This window comes from Thalassophryne amazonica, chromosome 22 (assembly GCF_902500255.1).
Source record: "Thalassophryne amazonica chromosome 22, fThaAma1.1, whole genome shotgun sequence".
Taxonomy (NCBI): Eukaryota; Metazoa; Chordata; class Actinopteri; order Batrachoidiformes; family Batrachoididae; genus Thalassophryne; species Thalassophryne amazonica.
In genome coordinates this window covers 8,677,550-8,684,534 of record NC_047124.1, presented here as the reverse complement: position 1 = coordinate 8,684,534, position 6,985 = coordinate 8,677,550, and positions in this window count along the sequence as shown.

The following is a 6,985-nucleotide window of genomic DNA, read 5'->3' as shown; positions in this document are numbered from 1 at the left end:
TGTCCGTCTTCAGCGTTGGGGCGTGTTTATTGCTGTAACGACATGGCGCTGCGGAGGCCAGGATGCACACGAATGCATCAGGGATGGCAGCCACGCGTGGCCTTGGTTGATGCTCTGTTTCCATGGCAACACTGAGTTCGTCATCAGCACGCAGGGCTGGTTTAGCGTGCAGGTTGCTTTAATAGCCACAAACACTTTAGAACCAACACAAGGCTGGACACATTCTGAAAACTGCCTGCGTGACCTTCATTGTAGTCTACAGGTGGTTTGGGGGGGGGGGGGGGCACCATGTATAATCCCCCCCCCCCCAAAAAAAAAAATTTTATTCGCTAAAGTATTGAAGAAAACACAATTTTGGATTGACAAACAGGCAATTCCATTTTTTAAAGCTACAGTATGTAGGTTTAGTGTCATCTAGTGGTGATGCTGCAGATTGCATTATGCTATTGCCAGTGCCAATTGATTTTTGTGTCTTTGGCAAAGGGGATTCATGTTCCCTTGCCTTGTGATAATCAAGCTGTATAATACTCCATTTCAATAAGACATAAGGGTTCTCAAACGTGTTAGTGTGCACTAGCTACTGGTTAACGGTATATAGAGAAACAACCAGAGATTTCTTGCTTTTTAAAAAAGTCGTCCAGCTGCGCTGCACATGCAAAAGATGAAGTCAGGGTATAATTTTTTTTAACTACTATACCAATATGGCCACCTCCATGAGGGGGGCCATTAGCATGTAGCATGAAATTCTAATTGTAAGATCATGAAAATACATCGATTCATGATTGCAGGTATTAATGAAATGAACAGATGGTTATGAATGCTGTATTCGTTTATTGCTAACAAACACCCCTAAATCCTACACACTGTAGCTTTAATAACCTGACAGTATGACACGCGGCGCCCATCAAGTGTACGTACAGTGCAAAATGTGTACTACTAATGATGTCATGCTTGTGTGGGCAGATCTTTTTGGGAGTTTAAATGTACATTTTCTAATAAATAACAGCACATATTACACGGTGGTGACATTTCAAACACTTGCCAACAGTTACAGACTCATCCAGACTCTGTGTCGCCTCAGAGGAGATGACCGGCGCCGTGGGTGGAGGCAGAGTCATTAATCAGAGCCAGGTCATATCACGGTGCACCATCTAGAAGTGTCAGAGGTCTTCGCGGTCTCTCTCAGACAGAACCTCAGCACCAGAGCTGTAAGGTCACACAGCCGCAGTGCAGCAGTATCACCTCTAGAGGGGATCTATGAGTAAGCGATAATGAAGGTGATCCATGCAGGAACTCAGGCTTGTTTAAATTACACAAAAATGATGTGAAATCAGGTCATTATAAATAAACTTTAAATAGGGACACAGCAGGTTTAAACATCTGTTTGTGGCTTTGTCACTTCTTGAATTAATGGACCAGTTTTTTTTTTTTAATAAAACATGATTCATCTCGACAGCAATAACATTTAGGGCCACGTTCACGTTACACGTTGAATTCATTCCAAATCAGTTTTTTGTGCCATAACTGACCTTTTGTCTGGATGTTCACATACGTGTTTGTAACTGACGTACACCAGATCATGACAAAAACTTATTTATTTAAATCAAACCAAATAACCTGACAGATTATTTAAGATTGTGTAAAAATAAATAAAAATTGATAAAGATTTGACAACCCGTGACATCTCTAATGACACCACGCCCACTTTACAAATCCTCAGGCATGTAAAACAAAATGTTACATAGGCTTTTAAACAGGTTCCCGAACAACAAAACATCTAAACTCATTCCCATCAAATCAGCCGCTTGCCTGTATATCGTATATTAGCATGGAATCAGAAATTTGACATCGACTGTTGGCTGAGCCCATCCAAAAATGAAATCACTTCTTGCCATCCACAGATGAAACAGACCTGTCAATGTTGATGAAAATCAGATTAGACATTCTTAAGATGCCACCATGCGAACAAACACAGTCGCATAGAGACAGAGGTGATCACAAGAGCACACACCTCCAGTGGCGTTCCAATGATTTACTGTAGTCACATTACTCAGAAAACATCATAGGCACAAAAGTGAATGAATAAATAAAGAAATGAATCATTTCAGCTGCCAATGTAAACACTGCCTAATTCATTCATATATATATATATATATATATAAAACAAAAAATTTAAATGGCAATGCAAACACTGCCAAAATTACATAAATAAATTTAGCTGGCAACGTAAACACTGCCTAATTCACATAAAAACCATTTCAACTGGCAATGTAAACATTGCCTGAATCACCGACTAAATAGAATAATAAATAAATCAATAATTTAATAATATAATTTAATAATAAAACCCAGCTCCATCCAGAGATGAGTGTGGTGTCTGTTTTCTGTTTCTATACCCTCCTGTCCTGTAGACCGGCAACATTTCCTGCAATTTCATTTTGCGATTTTTTTTCTTTCTGTAATTTATGTCTGTAGCATGGGCCAAGCAGAGTCTCACCCCTTTGAGTCTGTTCTGCTTGAGGTTTCTTCCTCAAATTATTGGAAGCCGTTTTTCCTTACCACCGTCACCTGTGTTTAGACCTTACTAGCGTGAAGCACCTTGAGGCAACTTTGTTGTGATCTGGCACTATATAAATGAAAAATAAATTGAAAATTGAACTGAAATTTCAGGTGGCAATGTAAACATTTCCTAAATCACATAAAAAAAAAACAATTACTAAATAAATAAAATTTATTGATTTGGCATGGTCACACAACTCAGAAAGGACTAACTAGGCATTTAAAAACCAAGACTAAACAAACAAAAAGTATACAAATTCACATATCAGCCTTTAATGTGAACATGGCCCAGTCCAGATTTATTACTATTTTTTAAAATCAATTTGTTATTGTCACACTATTTACAAAGATCAGTGTTGAATGCATGCAAAGAGAACAAATAAAGGGTGAAAAAAAAAAAAAAAAATCACACCACCAGTCATTTCAGCTGAGAATGTAAATGTAAATTCTGTGAGTGAAACTGCAAAGTGAGGTCATTTTGGGGGGGAACTACCACAGGATATGCACTTAGTTAAAGACACGTGAAACTATAATTAAAACCCATTAATGATGTAATGTTTGAGGGCAGCAGCCTGATAATGTGGTGCGTCACCACATGAAGGCCTGGAAATGGATGAAGAGTTCTCATTAGATCACAACTCAGATACAAGCCTGTGTGCAGTCACAGCCATGAATAATTCAGTTCAGCTTCCTGGCATGAAACTGAGACGAGAAATTAGCAAAACACTGAGCAGCTGATAATTAGAGCTTCTATTGATTGTCAGATTTTTTTTCCTTCCTTCCCTCACTTTGTAATTAGGAATCAGATTTTAGTGGAAGTGGCTCTAAGTGAGCATTTAGAGGATTAGCAGCTACGTCTAGTGTGCCGCTGACAGAAATTGATGAATGTGGCTCCATTAGAATATTCACCACATGCAGGAACACATCCTCTGGTTTCCACTGGTGAACACTTGGAGAAGCTCATGCAACGGCTGCAAATGGAGCCGCATGTGTCCTCATTTAAGAAGTGGGACAAACCAAGAATTAGTGCCAAGATCTATGAATAAGAAGTGACTCACGCAGCGTGAGAAGCAGCAGGAGTCGGTCCACGGACAGGCTGAGTGAGCCACACTGTGCCAGGAGACCAACATCCTGCAGAGCTGCTGCCCTGGGCATCCACGTTTGGCGAGAAACCAGACCTATCTGGAACTCCCTTTTTTAAATTAGAAAATCACATTAAAACAGCCTGAAAAACTTGCTCAATAATCATTTAATTAAACGTAATAATCCCCATTAATAAAGATGGTCACATGATAAATCAAATTCAAATTTATTAATTCTATAGCGCCAGCTCACAATGAGATCGCCTGAAGGCGCTTACGCAACACCATACCGAAAACAGAGAAAAAAATTGAATGAATAAAAAAAACAAAAGAATAAAAACACAGACAATAAATCTAATGATAAAACAAGGAAAACAAATGGGTTTTCAGTCTCGATTTAAAAGTCTCCATATTATCCGACTGCTGTATATATGCCAGAGTGTGATAAGAGATCGTTATTTGGATTAGTACCAAAGTAGAACTATAGACAACATTCATGCAAAGATGGCTCCATTTTGGAGAATAAAACCTGCATTGTCAACTGAAGTGTGTGTGTGTGTGTGTGTGGACTCTTCCTTGGCCCATGCGACACCCCTCCACCAAATTTCATGAAAATCTTTTCATCAGATTTGTAAAATCCAGGTGGCTCTGTGATACGAGTATAGTAGTTGGATGCCCAATGTATAGACGGAGGATCATTTCCAGGTCTGTGCTTCACGCTACCCGTCTGGGTTCCACTGACGTGTCACTTCATCCATTTGCCTCATGGTTACCAGCCTCGACTAAAGAAGTAACCTTCCATGGACTGGCGTATTGTCCAGGGGGGGGGGGGGGGGGGGGGGGGGGGGGAGTCATCGCAGTGGTGACCTTGGTAGCCATCAGATCTAAGCTTTGGAAATGAAACCGATACGTTAATTTCAAACGACATGCAACTTTAACCACAGCCGAACCCAATTTTCATCATGCACATAACGTTTCCCTCTAACAAGTCCAGACATGTCCAGCAGGTGGCAGGCAGGTATAGCACGCTAGTTTATCAGAGTTAGAACCAGTGGCAAGGCCTAGAAATAATCAGTTCCACCTCCAAAATGCGCCACATGCTTCCCTTTTGATTAACTACCACCACTAAACCACTGATATCGCACAATTCTGGTTACCTTCATTTGCCAAAAAAGCTTTTCCCAGACCGAGATGCCCAATAAAACAACACTTGAACGTGTGACTGTCGACTTCCCAGTAGAAGGGAACAGTCTTTTTAGTGGTGGCTCATGTGATTGATGCCTTGGCCTTGCCAGTGGGCATGCTGGAATGTTAAGAGGGTGAAAATGTTCCATTTAATCCCAATCATCTTGAAAGCCTGCAGCGCTGCCATCTCTGTAGAGTACTGCTCCTGGAAGTGGTGAGGGAGGGGAAAGTAAAGTGGTGTTTCTTCTTTATCTTTGTGTTCAACGAAGGCTGAAGGCGAATCTGTCGATATTGTAGTTTGGGTCGATTACAAACGCTTGTGGTTGTAGAAAGGTCGTAATGAGCTTGGCATTTTTCCTCGCAGTTGTGATCCACTTTCTCCATTGTTATACTGCTGTCTTGTGCTCTTCTGAGCAAGAAATAATTTGAATAAATGTTCAACACAAGCCTGGCCAATAAATATGAGACCGGTGTTCTCAAGGATGAGTGAAGAAAAAAAAGTGCAAGGCACTCACCCCTTAGTTAAAAATAAACCACACCAATCAAATTAAAGGAAACGATTACCGTGCTCATTTACCAGTAATTATCTGCATCTGGATTGATTGGTTTTCAGAGGAATAATTGAAGAGAAAGACACTTCCCAGGAGTGGACCATCTGAGTTTCAGGTTACTCCAACAAACGTTAGGTCTGAGGAGGGGATGTGTTTATGTGCAGGCATGCACATAACTGGTACCCATGGTGCTTCTGCGTGCTAAAAATAAATGATGCGCAACAGAAAACACAAGGGAAGCACTTTGTAAGAGGAAAACAATGATACATTGTAGGAAGTGTGTTTCCTTCTGGTGTGCATCAATGATGTTTAGCACACACGAGCACCAGTTATGTGCACCGCTGTTTATGCTGATTCCTCAGTGGAATAAGGAGTTGGGGTACTAATACGTCTGTCTGTGTCCTTGGACAAGACATTCCGTCTGCATCGTCTTAGATCTCCCAGCTGTAAAATGGGACCAGTCTTTTGCTGGGGAAGTAACTTACATTGGACTGGTGTCTTGTCCAAGGGGAATCAGACTATCATCAGCTCTACACAATTTGCAGAGAAGCACCAGTGGACCTCAGAGTCTATGTAAGACTTAAAGCTTTACAGAAAAGCAAACGTAAGGGTGTTGAGGATACTGGTAACCAGTGACCAAAGGTTACAACTGGATATCTTCAGTGCTCGATCTCATCAAATAATTTTTCTATGCGTAAGGGGTGTTGAGGATACTGGTAACCAGTGACCAAAGGTTACAACTGGATATCTTCAGTGCTCGATCTCATCAGATAATTTTTCTATGATAAAACAACTCACATGAAGCGTTGTGATGGAACATTAGCTACGAGAGTTTGGCCAAGTGGTGGACTTTTCAGGACAGGATCCAGTGTGCAGGCATCTCATATCACTGAGCTGCTCAAAACTGCCTCTTGATAACCAGTGTTCCTGGTGGAATACCTCGACACTGTCGTACATACCCAAAACTGAACCCTGCACTGCTGTCGGATGTATAAACACACAAGGAGCTATTTATACCGACTTTATCTCCTCACTCTGAATGAATATCTGTGTTCCCTTCTTTGTCCTCTCACTTCAACAGATACTGTTGCCATGGTGCTCTGAATCAGTGACATCATGAGGAAGCACGCGCATGTGGAAATGAATGCTGGAATATGTGGCCGTAAAATGTCAGGTGACATACAGACGTGCCAACATTTAGCAACCAGCTACAACACAAAAAAACAAGGTTATACAACATATTTATGAAATTGGTGTCACGCGATGATTGGATTAGAAGTGATGGTTACTTGGAGGGGGGAGGGGCTGACTTGTTTCACACATGTGGTGTCCACATCTGCTTTTTCCAGACTTTGCTACGTTACCATGGTGTGTTTGGTTACCAATTAATAGTACAGAATATGCTGTTATTAGCATATGCAGTCATAGTTTCGGTTTATCATCATTCACAGAGAGCGTCAACGGTTGTTAGCATTAGCACATATGCTAAAGTTAAACCAAAATTTAGCAGTTTCTTGAAGGTAGCCAGACACTTTTCAAATACGGCACTTAACGTAATATCTCGCATAAACCCCACATAATTTTGTACTTTGACAAGTTGCTGGCTAG